Source organism: Dasypus novemcinctus, chromosome 31 (assembly GCF_030445035.2).
Source record: "Dasypus novemcinctus isolate mDasNov1 chromosome 31, mDasNov1.1.hap2, whole genome shotgun sequence".
In the NCBI taxonomy this organism is placed as follows: domain Eukaryota; kingdom Metazoa; phylum Chordata; class Mammalia; order Cingulata; family Dasypodidae; genus Dasypus; species Dasypus novemcinctus.
In genome coordinates, this window is record NC_080703.1 from 31,356,792 (window position 1) to 31,375,007 (window position 18,216).

Consider the following 18,216-nt stretch of genomic DNA (forward strand, 5'->3'; position numbering starts at 1 on the left):
ACTTTAGGGTGCATCAGAACTTGTTGAAACAGAAATCTGGACCCCATCCTCAGAGTTTCTGATTCAGTAGGTTTGGAGGGGTGTCCAGTAAGGGGCATTGTTAACGTGTCCCCAGATGATGCTGACATTTGATGCTGCCGCTAACGCTGTCACCCTTTGAGAACTGCTGGCCGTAGGGAAAGCAAGCCAAGCTAAGGAAATCTGAACCTTTGGTACTTCTCATTTTACCTTGACAGGGCTATCCCCTAGGTTGATGTGATGTAGTCTATGAGATCACTACCTTCTGGAATCCTCCAAGTGAATTCTAGAAAATGCCCCCTGTCCTTAGGGTTCCCTGAATCTAAGACCCCAATCCCTCTTCAGATTTTTTCATATTTCCCACCCCCCTCCTCCTCCCACTTCTGTACTTCCTTCCACTTTTTTTTTCACAATTCTTTGGAGCCAGAATAAGTGGATTTGGCTTACCATGTCTTTTATATGCAATATCATCTTACCTTGGGCAACAAGCCAAATAGCACAGCTGTCACGGGCAGGCAGGGTATCTTCTTGACACTTTCTGGACCATCTGGTTCAGAAAAGGCTCGAGAAATTCAAAAAATTCTCTTCCTGAAGAACATCCGGCTTTGAAAACAATTGTCTTCCTAAGGGATCATATTTTGGTCCAAATAAATATGAACTTTGTTTCATAAGCTCAAGTTTAACTCTTTCTCTCTGCATTCCTGTCGTAATAACCCCACCTCTCCACTTTCTGCTCTCCTTCTTCCCACACCAGCAGGCAGATGGATGCCCCAGGTAAAGGTGATGGTCATCACAAAAGATAGAGGTCATAAATATTTTGCTAAATTATCCTTGTTATGGATATTTCTCATTGAGGACCCACTTTTAGTTCTTTCTTTGAGGGACCAGTGACCAGAGGGCTCAGATTACAAAGCACGCTCAATTAAAAAAGTGTAAAGCAAATCTACCTCTAGTGTTAGAACACTATTTAAATTACTTAATTGAACATTATGGAACCAAACATCTCTATATACTGTAATCATTTTCAAATATTCACTTTCTTGCCAATAGCTGTATTTTGCCAGCTTGTGAAGACAAAGCAAGTTGGCAAAATATCGAGAAACCTGCAATTGGCAGCACAGAAAGTCTTTCTACTGCCAATTCCATGGGCAGGTGCCTGGGATTTGATAAGCTATGAGGGAAAAATTTGTTACTATGATTCTGGACTTTAAAGAAAGTTGTTTTCTGCAATTTTAATTTTCACAACCCCAAATCTATGGTGATGAAATGTTTGAGGTAGTTACACTATCTCCATGATTTGATGGTCATACTACACCTCTCCAAATTGGGGGAAGAAATATAATATTTAAACAGGTATATTGTACAAAAAAATTGTACTCCATAGAAGCAAGCAGTCTAAAATATTTTACGTAAATTGTATTATTTCCTGTTTGGAGGCTCATTGAGAACTGACATACTTAATGTCTTGTCATTGAATTTTGTCGAATGTCTTGAACCATCTTGCAAGACAACCGATTTTTAAACCACACCAAAGATATGATTGTTGGGGCATTTGCCATAGACATAAACCATGGAGACAGTAGAATCAGTGACTCTTTATTGATAGAGAGAAAAATCTATGAAGATTTTCAACAATGGGTTGAATTGTGACACCTCTGACCACCCCCCCCCAAATTCAGTCTCTAACCCCTAGTTCTCTGAATGTGACTTTATTTGGAAATAGGTCTTTGAAGTTGTTATTATCTTAAGATGATGAGAAGAATTAAGATAAGGCAAAACTAGATTAGGATGGGCCCTAATTCAGAATGACTGGTCCCTATAAGAAGGGGAGAATTGGGCACTGAGGCAGCGAAGAATGTCATGTGATAAAATGAGGCAGATACTGAGTCCAGTGATTGCCAGCAAACCACCGAAAAGTAGAAAGAGGCAAGGAAGGATTCTTCCCTACAGGTTTCAGACTTCCGTCCTTCTGAAATGTGAAACAATAAATTTCTGTTGTTTTAAGCCATCTAGTTTGTGGCACTTTGGTATAACTGCCCTAGGAAACTAAGACAGCCAATATCATTTTTCATAATGATATTATTCACTGGTTCCCATTAAGAAGTCTTACCATGAATGCCATCTCTGTTATCAATTTTGTAGACCTTGCCAATGAAATGGCATCAGTTTTTCCTGAAATGGTACTTCCATTTACATAGTTCATTTTTTATTAAAGTTTCCCTCTTACCTTTCTCATAAAGATGGGTGTTTATTACAAACAGAGTGAATCAGAAGAGAAGAAAGCCGTTTTAGAGGAGCAGCTACATTTAGTAACTTCCTTTGGCTTTTAATCAGCCTAACGTAATGGAAAAAATACTGGACCAGAGATGAGGAAAAATGTGGTCATTTTTTAGTTCAGACGCTAATGTTGTGCATCCTGGAGCAGATCACCTCTCCTCTCTGGATCTCTTATAAAATTAAAGAGTTGACCAGAAGATGTCTGTTCTTCCTTTTCATATTATATTTTAACAATATGAATATTCATGTTTGGTGCTGTAGGGGTCCTTGGCATGCTCACAGTCTCTCTAAGCAGTCCAGAACCCTCCAAACAAAGGATGGTTTAGCCAAGCAAAGTACATATCAAGATGCCCAAAACCTGTGTGTGTCGGGATGGAGCGCAGTGGAGGGGATGTGAGTTCCCTAAAAGCCACTTGTAAGAATTACACAGGTTCTAAATTCTGAGGTTCTCACTAAACACAACATTTTTGTCCCCAAAGATTCCACACACCTTTTGGATTGTTTCATGAAAGATAACTAAGGGAAGGGAAGTATTTGATTTTGGGGATTTTTGGTAGAGAACACCTAGACTTCTTCTTCTCCTTGGTGCTAAGATGTCTCATCTAGAGATCATGCCTATTTCCAAGATATTTACAAGACCTTCCAGCACTGATTCCTGTGCTTCTGTGTTTATAGGGATGTTTTCTGCCTCTTCATGAAGCCCCTTTGCCCTAACCTCTAACTCCGTTATGTGCTTATTGCAGTAAGGAATTTATACTGGGTCATGAATTAGTATATCTCCCAGGTGCATATCAAGACCTGTAGAAAGAGGAAAAGACAATCAAGACACAGACCTTGGAGATATTTTCCAAGGTAGTAAATTGTATGGAGTTCGTAAGCACCCCAATTCAGGAGGAGAAGTCATGGGTTATATATATGGAGTTTTAGTTCTACACATTTGCTGAGGTCCATTACAAAACAACCAGCCACAATATATCTACTTGTCAGCTGCAGCTGAGTAAAGTCCCTAAAACAAGGCTTTCATGCAGCTTTAGTTATGTCTATAATTACCCTATCCTAGTTGAATCTAATTTTAATACCTCCACATAACATGCCAGGAAAGGAATTATATGTACAAACCAGCTTTTAATTAAGAGGAAAGAATCTATGTGTACTTGGCTGCTTGGGGTTCTTTCAGTTTCCCTAATGCAGACCGTGACATATCAGCATTTAAATGACTTCTGATTAATAAATAGTTGTTTCAGGACCACAGAGACTGAAATAAGATAAACATTTATTAACAGAGCAGGAACAATAATGAAAGGAAATAAGAGTCACTGGTTTAAAATGCATATTGTAAGTGATTCCACAGACATGGAGACGCAGCTATTAAACCAGCATAGAGGGCCATGGGCCTATTTTATTGAAGTAATTAAACACTCTCATCAGGTTTATGACTCCTTGGGTCATTTCAAGCAACTAAAAAATGTAGGGGAAATGTTAATTAGGGCCTAATGGATGGCAGGCAGCTTGATTTCTTCATTATAGTGGACACTGTCTAAATCTAGATGTCCATTTCCTACAGAAAATGAACGGCCCATTGAATTTTTGGGTAGAAATGAGAAGAGGGTTCTAATAGATGGCACTAGAGCCAGCATTTCCTTTGATTGCTATCATTTACAGTATTAACAAGAACAAGAACCTTAGTGAAGGCATATTGAGCACTTAGTCCATGACAGGCACTGTTCTGCGTGGTTGGTGGGCGTTGAGGCATTTGAGCTTGACCACTACCCCGTGGGGTAAGAAGCATCTGTCAGCCCACTGACCATTGTAACACCTTGGTCCGAGCCTTAAAATTAGAGGTGTTCTCCCATCCCTTGGCAGTCTATGAACATGGCCCAGAAGTCTCTTGTCTTCCTATGCCTTATAATAGGCATTTTAATTTATTTCCTCCTCTCTGACCTTCTCAATGCTAGCATATACGCTTACTGAGATGGCAGACTATACTTGACTTACCATATCTTCACAGTGCCGCCATCACAGGGCCCCCTCCCACCACCACCACACACTTGAGAAATACATTACAAGTATTCAAATACCTTAAGGACTGCCAGGTTACTCACTTTTTTCTCAAAGAATATTTCAGGGATATTCTAAATATACTGAGTTTATTGATTAGTAAGTTAAAAAACTGGTTGCAAAGCAGTATGTAAAATTTGATTCTAATTTTATGAAAATGTTTTATACATGTAAATGCACATAGATTAGACTATGCAAAAATGTTAAAATATTTATCTCTAGACAGGAAGATAATGGGTGATTTTAATCATAATTTTATTTTCTAAGATATCAAATTATCAGAAAATAGTTCAAGTTAACTTTTTAAAAATTAATTTATTGAAGTGTATCACTCATACATAAACAATAAGTGTATAATAATAGTTGTGAACTTACAAAACAAATGTACATAACATCATATAGGACTCTCATAACTCACCCTACTTCCAATAACTTGAATTGTTGTTAAACCTTTTTAACTAATGATTGGCTTTATCAAAATATTACTACTAACCAAAGTATTTTTCCCCCAAACAACCCTATTATTATCTTTATATTACTTATATATGAACATATATAAACAATTAAGTGTATAGTACAAGTTGTGAACTTACAAAGCAAACATGCATGACATCGTACAGGGGTCCTATACATCAACCCTCTACCAACACCTTGCATTGTCATGAGACATTTGTTAGAAATTATGAAAGAATATTGTCAAAATCTTACTACTAATCATAGTCCTCATCATACATTTGGTGTGTTTTTCTCCCAACCCACTCTATTATTATTTTTAAATATATTTTTAATGACAGAAGTTGTAAACTTATAAAACAATCATGCACATACACAGAATTCCCAAACAACATTCCTCCATCAATGCACCACAATGTGGTGGACTATTTGCTACAGATAAGATAATATCATCTGATTGTTACCATGTCCATAGTGTATATTTGGCTCCCATTTTCTATACTGCTTCATTACCAACACAGTACAACTTTTGCAAGAATATTATATTATTACTATTAAACACAGTCCATAGGTCACTCCAGCTGTATTTTTCCCATTTGTATACATTTGCTCTAGGTACTCTTGCATCTGTACCATCAACCACAATTCCCATCCATCTCTTAGTTTACTGTGCTATTCAGTTCCTAGATTATTCTCTAGCATTCTGTCAATTAGCATTTACATACCTAGACTACCATTTTCAGTCACATCCCCATTTATAAATATCTGTTACCATGTGTTACCATCCACTCTATCCATTTCCACATTTTACAGTAAAGCTAGTTAAAACTTCTACATACATTAAATGTCAGTAGTCCATTCAGTCCTCCTCTTATCTCCTTCAAGAATCCACCATCTACCACCAGGTCCTGAAGATATCTTCCTAAAATTTCTTCTAGAAGTTTTATGGTTCTTGCTTTTATTTTTAGGTTTTTGATTCATTTTGAGTTAATTTTAGCATAAGGTGTGAGATAGGGGTCCTCTTTCCTTCTTTTGCCTATGGATGTCCAATTCTTTCAGCACCAGTTGTTGAATGGATAGTTCTGCCTGAACTGTGTGAGTTTGACAGGCTAGTCAAGAATCACTTGACCATACCTGTGAGGGTCTATTTCTGGACCATCAGTTTGGTTCCATTGGTCTGTTGTGTCTGTCTTTAGGCCAGTTTTTACCACGATAGCTAGATTATAAGATTTAAACTCTGGAGATGAGGGTTAGCTTTTCCTTTTTATGATATTTCTGGCTATTCAGGACCCCTTACCCTTCCAAATAAATTTGATGATCGTGTTTTCAATTTTTTCTTTAATGCTGGTAGAATTTTTATCTGGATTGCATTGAATCCACATATCAATTTGAGTAGAATTTATATCTTAATGATATTTAGTCTTCCAATCCATGAGCATGGAATGTTCTTCCAGTTATTTAAGCCTTATTTGATTTCCTTTATCATTGAGTTGCAGTTTTCTGAATACAAGTGCTTTACATCATTGATTAGGTTTATTCCTGACTATTTGAGTTTTATCTGTCATATTTTGACAATTTTAGTTACTTTTATTGATATAATCTTCATTTCTAGACTCTCTTCCAGGCCCCTCTCTCCTGTCTTTTCTTTTCAAGCTCCAGCACACCCTTTAGTATTTCCTGAAAATTTGGTCTCTTCTTAGAAATTCTCTCAGTTTCTGTTTATCTGCGAATATTCTAATCTCACCCTCATTTTTGAAAGACAGTTTTGCTGGATATAAGATTCTTTGCTGGAAGTTTTTCTCTTGTAGTATCTTAAATATATCAGACCACTGTCTTCCTGTCTCCATGGTTTCTGGTGACAAATCAGCACTTAATCTTTTTTTTTTTTTTAAGTTTTATTTATTTATTTAACTCCCTCCCTCCCCCGGTTGTCTGTTCTCTGTGTCTATTTGCTGCGTCTTGTTTCTTTGTCCGCTTCTGTTGTCGTCAGCGGCCGGGAAGTGTGGGCAGCGCCATTCCTGGGCAGGCTGCACTTTCTTTCACGCTGGGCGGCTCTCCTTACTGGGCGCACTCCTTGCACATGGGACTCCCCTATGCGGGGGACACCCCTGCATGGCAGGGCACTCCTTGCGCGCATCAGCACTGCGCATGGGCCAGCTCCACACGGGTCAAGGAGGCCCGAGGATTGAACCGCGGGCCTCCCATGTGGTAGATGGATGCCCTAACCACTGGGCCAAATCCGTGTTTCCCCAGCACTTAATCTTATTGGATACCCCTTACATGTATGCACTGCTCTTCTCTTGCTGTTCTCAGAATTCTTTGTCTTTGGCATTTGACATTCTGATGAGTATGTGTCTCAGAGTTGGTCTATTCAGATATTTTCTGATGAGAGTACGTTGTGCTTCTCAGACATGGATAACTATGTCCTTCAATAGGGTTGGGAAATTTTCTACCATTATTTCTTCAAATATTCCTTCTGCCCCTTTTCCCTTCTCTTCTCCTTCTGGGACACCCATGACATGTATGTTTGCATGCCTTTTGCTGTCATTTAGTTTCCCGAGAACTTGTTCAAATTTTTTTTCCATTCTTTTCTTCACCTGTTCTTTTGTATGTTCACTTTCAGAGGCCATTTCTTCAAGCTCACCAATCCTTTCTTCTGCCTTCTCAAATCTGCTATTATATGATTCCAATGTTTTTTTAAATTCATTGATTGCACCTTTCATTCCCATAAGATCTGCTATTTTTCTATGTATGCTTTCTAATTCTTCTTTGTGCTCACCCAGTGTCTTCTTAATATCCTTAATCTCTTTAGCCATCTCACTGAATTTATTAAGGAGATTTGTTTGAACATCTATGATTAGTTGTCTCAACTCCTTTATGTCATCTGGAGGCTTATCTTGTTCCTTTAACTGGGCCATAGCTTCCTGTTTCTTGGTGTGGATTGTAATTTTTGTTGGTGTCTTTGCATCTGGCTTACTAGAGTATTTATTCTGAGTGCTTTTTTCCTCTTTAGTTTAGGGCTTCTTGCCCTTTCTCCCTTGCTGGTTGCACAGTAGGAGCCAAGCATGTAGTTGGTGCCGTAAGCTGTGGAGGCTCAAGCTGCCCTCATTGTGCCTGGGAACAATGAAGCCTCTTCCAACTTTCTCCTTTGCCAGGGGTAGGGACAGAGTAACAGTTGTGTGGAATAATCAAAGTAGTGTAGGGCTAGACTGTAGTTGCCCAGAGAGACTAATGAAGGTTCTTGCCCCTTTCTTCCCTGTCTAGGACAGGGATGGAGCTGCAGATGTGAGCAGCAATCTCTGCAGTGCGGGTCCAATATGACCACAGTTGCCCTGGTAGACTTCCAGTTTTCAATCTGTGGCAGACACAGTTAACTGCAGTTACCTGGATAGGCTGATGCAAGGCCCGCCAACCTCCTCCCTGCCAGAGGTTGGGCTAAAGGCTAGGCTAGGGATGCACACTGATCTGGGTGAAAGAAACTGGTTCCTACAGTCACTGTGATTTTCATTCAGCCTGGCCTCCCCTCAGGCTAGGGGTGGAGTCAAAATGGTTGCTACCGGCCTTTTTCTGTCTTGGGCAGATACACAGCCCAGCTGTTTCCAGGGTTATTATATCTTAGTCAGCCAAGTCTACCAATCAGTACCTGAAATCAGCAGCCAACTGTCTCCTCCCCTGTTTTTGGGAAATGGAGTTTCCAACACCAGCCACAGAAAAGCTCCTGGGGCGGTCCATGCTGCCCAAGTAGGATAATCACCAGTCTCCATGGCTTGACCTGTAACTTCCTGGAGAGAATGGCACAGGTCTCCGCAGCTTCCTCCCTGCTGGAGGTGGCACTGGGACCTAGGCTAGAGCTGCAATCTGACCTGGATGGAAAGAGGCCAGTCCCCACCAGGACTGGGATCCTCAGTCCACCCCGTTTCCCCTCATGCCAGGTATGTGGAGTTAAGATGTGGCTCCCGGCCTCTTACTGACTTGGACAGGCTCAAACTTTAGCTGTTCTCAGGATTATATTGTAGCCTGCTGAATTTACTCATCAGTAGCTGAAATACATGCCCAACCGTCCCTTCCTCCCCTGTTTTGGAAAATGGAGCTTTCAATTCCAGCCATGGAACACATCCCAAGGTGGCTTGTGCTTCCAGTGGAGGATGGGCACCAGCCTCTGGGGTGTGGAGCTTCTATTTACAAGTCTTCTCTGCAGGTGGGTAGCCTCCTCCTTCCATTCCTTCAAGGATGTTGCAGGATGCTCTTCCGGCCTCCTGAAGCCCCCAAAGAGGTGCTTCAGCTAGCTCCAGAGAGCTCTGGGTGTTTGCTAACTGCTCTGTCGCAGGAGCTGACTCTAGGAGCACTTTACTCGGCCGCCATCTTGCTGGTTCTCCAATTCACATTAACTTTTAAAATATTTATTCATTTGGAAAAATTCAAGGTTTTGTTCATTTACTATTCCCTGAATATTTAATGGTGCAGGGAATAAAGAAGAAGGGAAAAGTCCCTAACCTAAATAAGTGTTTTGTAGAAATTTCTAGTTGAAAATTCTATCTGTCCTTTAGAAAATCTGTTTTATTGATTAAAAGGTGAACAAGACAACACCCAATATTCACATTTCTCATTTCTGTCTTCCACAATGGCTGAAACCATCATTTGTTCCCAAGACTAAGGTGTGAGAACATTAGATGTCCTTGGTGATCCACACACAGAATCTTGTGTAAAGAAACAGGCCAGGGCCAGGTCAGAAACAAGTGCCTTTTCTTGTGAGAAAGAAACACAAAAACAGATTTTTAAAAAGGAAAAGAAAGAAACAGATGACTTTCTTGAGAAACATACCTTTAGTGTACTGTCCTGAGGCATGCTCTGAAATTTTGGCACCATGAATTGGGGTTATGCTAAATAACCTTGCTTTGAACCTCTTGATACATTCAGAATCCTTTATAACCTTACTTGCCAAGGTTCTCATTGATCAAAGACTTTCCTCTCCTTCAGAGCTCTGTAGCTGCTTTGTAGAAAGCATTTCTAACAGACTTCAGCTAAAGCCTGCACAGAACTATTTAAGGGCCAGCTAATGCCAGCATAGCAAATTCTGCAGCAGGTTTTAAATCTATGGAAATTGGAAGAAAGGTTTCTATCTTGTTGCTATGGTTAACTAGAACTCTTGCTCTCTCTGCTTTTTTAGCTACAGGACTAATTCCATGCTTAGCTACTTGATGTAAGATTTCAACTGGCCATGTAACAATGAAGACGGTGGCAGGTACAGAAGAAATCTATCCTGAAAGGCAGAATCATTTTGCCCTAAGTATACTTTTCTATTTAATAAAAAAAGCCAGGTATACTCTGCTAGGATTAAATCACCACTGACTGGGTTAAATCACTATTTACAGGCAATTTTAAGATCTGGCTTTATTTCACTGGATACTTTGTTATTCCTAATCTAATGGTTGCATTTTGTTTAATGTTTATATTAGCCACTAAGATCTCTGCAATTTTACGTATTTATTCTACTTCATCATAAATTGTCAAAGCTCTTTCTTTCAATGGAATAGAAAGTGCATCAATATTTTTTTCTCCTCAACATATCTACAATTAAATATTAGCACCCAGAATCTCTTAAAATAGCTTGCCAGTGCTAAAAGAAGGAAGGAAAAGATATACAATATTTCAAAAATTCATTTTACTCCCGTTTACAAATAATTCATGCTCATTGTAGAAAAAAGTAGCACATGCAGAAGGAAAAATGAATATAAAAATAATTCATATCTCCACTATCTTGAAATAAACACTCTTAACATTTGTTTTCCCAATGTTTAAAAATATATTTTTATTGGAGCGGTTATGAACTTACAAAGCACTTATGAACATGTATGAAATTTCCATACAACACCCTTCCATCAATAAACTATATTGTTGTGGAACATTTGTTACAAATTATGAAATAATGTCATTAGACTATTACCACTAACTATGATCTCTAGCATACATTTGGTATATTTTTCCATACCCCCCCCCATTAACACAGTACATCTTTGGCATTGATGCAAAATATACAGAATTGCTGTTAACTGTAGTCCATAGGTTACATTAATACATTAATTGTATTTTCCCCATGCTTCTCCACATTCCCACCACCTTGCAAAGTGACAAACATCTGTTCTATTACAGTTCACAGAAGTACATTCTTGCATTTCTACCAACTGCAATTCTCATTCACCTCTGTGTTTACTGTGTTATTCACTCTCTAGATTATTCTCTAGTTTTCCTTCAATGGACATTTACATCCCTAGACAACCCTTTTCAGTCACAATCCCATTGCAAACCAGCTACTCCTCACTATAATGTGTTACCCTCAACTCTATGCATTTAAACACTTTTACAGTCAAGTTAATTAAAGCTTCCACATACATAAAGCATCCACATACTTCTCAGCTGTTCTCTTATCTCTTAATAACCTTTACTCTAGGTTTTAACTCCATGTGTTTATTCTTCGTATTTAGTTCATATTAGTGAGACCATGTAATATTTGTCCTTTTGTGTCTGGTTATTTCACTAAACGTAATGTCTTCAAGGTTCATCCGTGTTATTACATGTGTGCCGATTTCATTTCTTCTTAGAGCAGCATGGTATTCCATCATACGTACAGACCACATTTTGTTTATCTATTCATTGTTTGATGGACACTTGGGTGGTTTTCATCTTTTCATTATTGTGGATAACGCCACTATGAACATCGGTGTGCAGATGTCTGTTCACATCACAGTTTTCAGTTCTTCTGGATATATTCCTAGTAGAGGACTTGCTCGATAATACAGCAGTTCTATATTTAACTTCCTGAGGAACTGCCAAACTGTCTTCCACAGAGGTTGTACCATTTTACATTCCCGCCAACAGTGAAGGAGTGTTCCTATTTCTCCACATCCTCTCCAGCACTTTTTTAAAAAAATAATGGCCATTCTGTGCAGTGTTAGATGTATCTCATTGCTGTTTTGATTTGCATTTCCCTAATAACTAGGAATATTTTTTCATGTGCTTTTAGGCCATTTTATTTCCTCTTTGGAGAAATGTCTATTTAAGTCTTTTGCCCATTTGAAAAATTAGATAGCTTGTTCTTTTATTGTTGAGTTGTATGACCTCTTTATATAGAGTGGAAATCAAACCCTTATCAGATATGTGGTTTCCAAATATTTTCTCCCATTGAGTGGGCTGCCTTTTCACCCTCTTGGTGAAGCCCTTTAAATAAAAAAATTGTTAAAGCTTGAGGAGGTACCATTTTGCCATGTTTTCTGTTGTTGCTCAGGCTTTCAGTGTAAGGTTTAAGAATTGACAACCTACCAGCAGGTCTTGAAGATGTTTCCATACATTTTCCTCTAGGAGCTTTATGGTTATAGATTTCATAGTTAGGTATTTGATCAATTTTGAGTTAATTTTTGTGTAAGGTGTGAGATAAGGGTTCTCTTATTTCCTTTGGCTAAGGGTATCCAATTTTCCCAGCACCATTTGTTCAATAAACTGTTCTGCCCCTGCTGGGTAGGTTTGACAGCCTTGCTAAAAATCACTTGACCATAAATGTGAGGGTCTGTTTCTGAACCATCAATTCTGTTCCATTGGTTTATATATCTATCTTTATGGCAGTACCATGCTGTTTTTACCACTTTAGTTATATAATATGATTAAAGGTCGGAAGTGAGAGTCCTCTAACTTCACTTTCCCTTTTTAACACTTTCCTGGCTATTCAGGGCCATTTTAGAGAAATGTTTTCCATTTCTTTAAAAAAAATGCTGGTGGAATTTTTATCGGTATTTCATTAACTCTGTATATCAATTTGGATAGAATTGACATCTTAACAATATTCAGTCTTCCAATCCATGAGCATTGAAAGTTCTTCCATTTATTTAAGTCTATTTTGATTTCTTTTAGTACTGCATTGCAGTTTCCTGAAAACAAGTACTTTAAGTCCTTGAATAAGTTTATTCCTGAATGTTTGAATCTTTTATTTGTTATTGTAAGTGGAATTTTTTTATGTGACTTCCACCTCAGATTGTGCATTATTAGAGTAGAGAAAGACTAATGATTTTTGCATATTAATCTTATATCCTGGGAAGCAGATGTGGCTCAACTGATAGAGCATCTGCCTACCATACAGGAGGTCCAGGGTTTGATACCCAGGGCCTCTTGGCCTGTGTGGTGAGCTGGCTCATGCACAGTGCTGCCACACACAAGGAATTCCATGCCATGCAGGGGTGCCCCCACATAGGGGTGCCCCACACTCAAGGAGTGTGCCCTGCAAGGAGAGGTGCCCTGCACAAAAAAATTTAGCCCACCCAGGAGTGGAACCACACACATGGAGAGCTGATGCAGCAAAATGACCCAACAAAAAGCAATATAGATTCCCAGTGCTGCCTAACAAGAATGCAAGCAAACACAGAAGAACACACAGCAAAGGACATAGAGGGCAGACAACCCGGGGAGGTGGGGGAGAGAGGGGAGAGAAATAAATAAAATAAATCTTAAAAGAAAGACTAGAATTTTTTTAAAATTTAAATTTAAAAATTAAAAATTAAAAAATCTTATATCCTGCTGCTCTGATGAAATCATCTATTAGCTCTAGCAAATTTGTTGTAGTTGTAGTTTTGGGGGTGGGGGACTTTCTTGGTAAAGGATCACATCATCCGTGAATGGCACAAGTTTTACTTCTTCCTTTCCAATTTGAATGCCTTTTATTTCTTTTTCTTGTCTGATTGCTCTCTAGCTAGAACCTTTAGCAATATGTTGAACAATGGTGGTGACAGAGGGGCATCCTTTTCTTGTTCTTGATCTCAAAGGGAAAGATTTCTGTCTTTCACCACTGAGTACAATATTAGCTGTGGGTTTTTTATGAATGGCCTTTATCATGCTGATAAAGTTTCCTTCAATTCCTATCTTTTGTAGTATTTTTATCAACAAAGGATGCTGTATTTTGTCAAATGCCTTTTCTACATCAATTGAAAGGATAACGTGATTTTTCTTCTTTGATTTTTTTAATTGTGTATTACACTGATTGATTGTCTTGCACTGAACCCTCCTTGCATGCCTGGTATAAAACCCACTTGATCATGATGAATAATTCTTTTAATATGTTTTTGGATTTGATCAGCAAGTATTTTGTGAGGATTTTTGCATCTGTATTCAATAGAAAAATGGGTCTGTAATTTTCTTTTCTCATAATATCTTTATCTTGTAATAGGGTGATGTTGGCTTCATATATTGAATTCAGTAGCATTCCTTCTTGTTCAATTTTTTTTTTTTTGGAAGAGTTTGAGTAAGATGGTGTTAAATTTTCTTTGAATGCTTGATAGAACTCACCTGTGAAGCCATTTAGTCCTGGGTTTTTATTATTGGGGAGTTGTTTGATGACTGTTTCAATAGCTTTACTTGTAATTGGCTTATTGAGGTCTTCTATTTTTTCCAGGGTCAGTGTAGTTTGTTCATAGGTTCTTAGGAATTTTTCCATCTCATCTACATTGTTTAGTTGGTTGGCATACAGTGGTTCATAGTGTTCTTTTATGATATCTTTTATATCTGTGAGCTCAGTAGTAATGACCCCATTTTCTTTTTTCATTTTATATATTTGCATCTTCTCCCATGTTTTCTTTGTCAGACCAGCTAAGGGTTTGTCAATTTTGTCAATCTTGAATAACCAACTTTCAGTTTTCTTAATACCCTCTTGATTTTTTGTTCTCTATTTCATTTATTTATGCTGTGAATTTTGTTATTTCATTCCTTCTGGTTGATTTGAGATTAGTTTGCTGTTCTTTTTCTAGTTCCTCCAACTGGGTAGTTAGGTCATTCATTCTTAATTCTTTCTTCTTTTTTAATGTAAGTATTGAGGACTATAAATTTCCCTCTCAGCACTGCCTTTGGTCATAGCAAAGGTCCTGATATGTTGTGTTCTTCTTTTCATTCATCTCAAGATATTTATTGGTTTCTCTTGAAATTTCTTCTTTGATTCACTGATTATTTGAGTGTGTTGCTTAATTTCCTTATATTTGTGAATTTTCCCTTTTTCTACCTGTTGTTGATTTCCAGTTTTATTCCATTATGAGCAGAGAATGTGGTTTGTAGATAATTTTGATCTTGTTGAATTTATTGAGATCGACTTTGTGACCCAAGACATGGTCTATCATATAGAAAGATCCATTAGCATTTGAGAAGAATGTATATCCTGCTGTTTTGGGATTCAATGTTCTGTATACATCTATAAGGTTTAGTCCATTTTTCATATTATCCAAGCTCTCTGTTTCTTTATTGATCCTCTGCCCAGATGTTCTACCCAATGCTGAGAGTGGTGTACTGAAGTCTCCAACTATTATTGTAGAGACATCTATTTATCTCTTCAGGTTTGCCAGTTTTTGCCCCATGCAATTTGGAGTGTCCTGATTAGATGCATACATATTTATGATTGTTGTTTCTTCCTGGTGAATTGCCTCTTTTATTAATATATAATGTCCTCATTGTTTCTAATAACAGTTTTTTCTTTTAAGCTTATTTCATCCAATATAAGTATAGCTACTCCAGCTTTTCTTTGTTTACTACATGAGCAGAATATAATTTTCCAGCATTTCCTTTTCAATTTTTGGGACCCTTGTGTTTAAGGTGAGTTTCTTGTAGAAAGAATATAGATGATTCATATTTTCTTGTCCATTCTACCAATCTGTGTCTTTTGATTGGGGGTGTAATCAATTAACATTCAATGTTATACCTGTAAAAACAGTTCTTACTTCCCCCATTTTGACCTTTGGGTTTTATCTGTCATATTTTGTTTTTACCACTGTTTTTATACTTTCAACTAATTTTACTGATTTAATCTTCATTTTTAGGTTCTTTTCCAAGCCTCTCTCTCTTGTCTTTTCTTTTCAGGCTGTAGTACTCTTTTTAGTATTTCCTGCCAAACTGGTCTCTTAGTTACAAACTCTTTCAGTTTCTGTTGATCTGTTAATATTGTACACTCACCAACATTTTTTAAAATAATCTTCCCAGATATAAAATTCTTGACTGGCCATTTTTCTCTTGCAGTATCTTAAATATATCATACCACTGTCTTCTTGCCTCCATGGTCACTGATGGGAAATCAGTACTTAATCTTATTGGGTATCTCTTGTTTGTGATGCATCACTTTTCTCTTGCTGCTCTCAGAATACTCTTTGCCTTTGGCACTTGACATTCTGATTAGTAAGTATCTCTGAGTAGGTCTATTGAGATATATTCAGATGGGAGTATGTTGTGTTCCTTGGATATGGATATCTATGTCCTTCAATAAGGTTGGGAAATTTTCTACCATTATTTCTTCAAATATTCTTTCTACCTTTTTTCCCTTCTCTTCTCCTTCTGGGACACCCATGACACAAATGTTTGCATGTCTCTTGCTGTCATTTAATTCCTCGAGACCCTGTTCAATTTTTTGTTTCATTTTTCTTTTATCTATTCTTTTATATATTTGCTTTTGGAGGTCATGTCTTCAGGCCCACCAATATTTTCTTCTGTCTCTTCAAATCTGCTGTTATATGCTTCCAGTATATATGTGTTTTTAGGAGGTACCTGGAATTGAACAAGGGACCTCATACATGGAAGCAGGCATTCAACTACTTGAGCTGTATCTTCTGTGTATTTTTTAAAAGATTTATTTATTATTTCTCCCCCATCATCCTTGTCAGCTCCCTGTGTCCATCTGCTGTGTATTCTTCTATGTCTGCTTGTATTCTCATTAGGTGGCTCCAGGAACCAATCCTGGGACCTTCCAGAGTGAGAGAAAGGTGATCATTCTCTTGTACCACCTCAGTTCCCTGGTCTGCTGCAGTTCTTATTATGTCTCTTCTGTGTCTCTCTTTGTTGCATCATCTTGCTGCACCAGCTCTCCATGTGGGCCAGCACTCCTATGTGGGGTAGCACTCCTGCACATACTCCACGTGGGCCAGCATTCCACGTGGGCCAGCTCACTGCGCAAGCCAGCTTGCCTTCACCAGGAGGCCCTGGGCATCAGACCCTGGATTTCCTATATGGTAGATGGGAGCCCAATTGTTTGAGCTATAGCCACTTCCCCCAGTGTATTTTTAATTTCATTTGTCATGACTTTCATTCCCATAAGATCAGCTATTTTTATGCTTCAAATTCTTTCTTTTGCTCACCCAATGTCTTCTTCATATCCTTAATTCTGTAGCCTTCTCTTTGAATTTATTAAGGAGATTTGTTTGAATATCTGATTAGTTGTCTCAACTCCTTTATGTCATCTGGAGGCTTATTGTGTTCCTTTGACTGGGCCATATCTTCCTGTTTCTTAGTATGGATTGTAATTTTTTGTTGGTGTCTTGGCATCTGGCCTACTTGAAGAACTTATTTTGGGTGCAGTTTTTCTCTTTAATTTGGGGTTTTCTTGCCTTTTCTCCATTGCTGGTTATGGAGTAGGATGTAACTGGTACTGTAAGCTCTGGAGGCTGCAGGTGCCCATGTTGTCCCAGGAAAAGATATTGAACACTCCATGAATTTACATGTCATCCTTGTGCAATGGGCATGCTTATCTCTGAATCATTCCACTTTTAGTGTATGTGCTGCCAAAATGAGCACTGTTTTCCCCATTTTTGTGATATATGATAGATAAATATATTTATATAAAATTTGAGTATATTTTTATAGTATCAAAATCTGTTATACAGTTCTTGGCAATATAGCAAACATATCTGCTCATTATAAATGCAATTCCACATTTACGTCTTTAAAGGCTATTTGATATACCAGAATTTGATAGTATTGCAATTAAATAATTCCTTATTATGGAGACTGAAAAAATTTCTAAATAGTTGCTATTATAAGTATTTTCATAGTAGATATACTTTGCACTAAATTCATAATCTTTTCCTTAGATTAAAGTCTTATAAATGTAATTACTTGGTCAAAAGTCTACACATTTTTTAACTTTTCGAATATATTGCCAGATTGCCATCCAAACAAATTGTACTGTTTTTTCTCTCAGCATTAGTTAAGAGAGTGCCATTTCCCCAAACACTCATCAATACTTAGTGTTGTCATTTTTAATTTTTGTATTTCATAGTATAAAAATAACATCGGAGAGTTTTGAGTTTCTTTCATTATTAGTAAAGTTGAAATTCTGCCATATATTTAATCACCCAATTGTATTTACTCTTTTGTGAACTGTCTTCTTGGTCCTTTTAAATTGTGGTATCCTTAGTCATATCTACTTGTAAAAGCTCATTATGTATTCAAGATATAAGTGGCTTTTCTGCCACACATAGGGCTAGTGTTTTTCCTAATTTTCAGTTGTGTCAAATTGTATTCATATTGTTTAAATGTCACTTTTTAAAGTTCTTTAACAGCAAGTTAACTCAAAAGTTTGTCAAAATAAAATTATTCACAGAAGTGTTAGAATGGATAGTA

General features: G+C 37.7%; 1 non-coding gene across 1 annotated transcript; it reads right to left on the bottom strand.

Annotated features, from left to right (window-relative positions):
- Positions 1 to 17,284: 17,284 nt before the first annotated feature.
- Positions 17,285 to 17,388, bottom strand: LOC111759448 (U6 spliceosomal RNA). Its single transcript, XR_002793429.1, has one exon. It is a non-coding gene; the product is annotated as a U6 spliceosomal RNA (small nuclear RNA).
- Between the last annotated feature and the right edge of the window lie 828 nt (positions 17,389 to 18,216).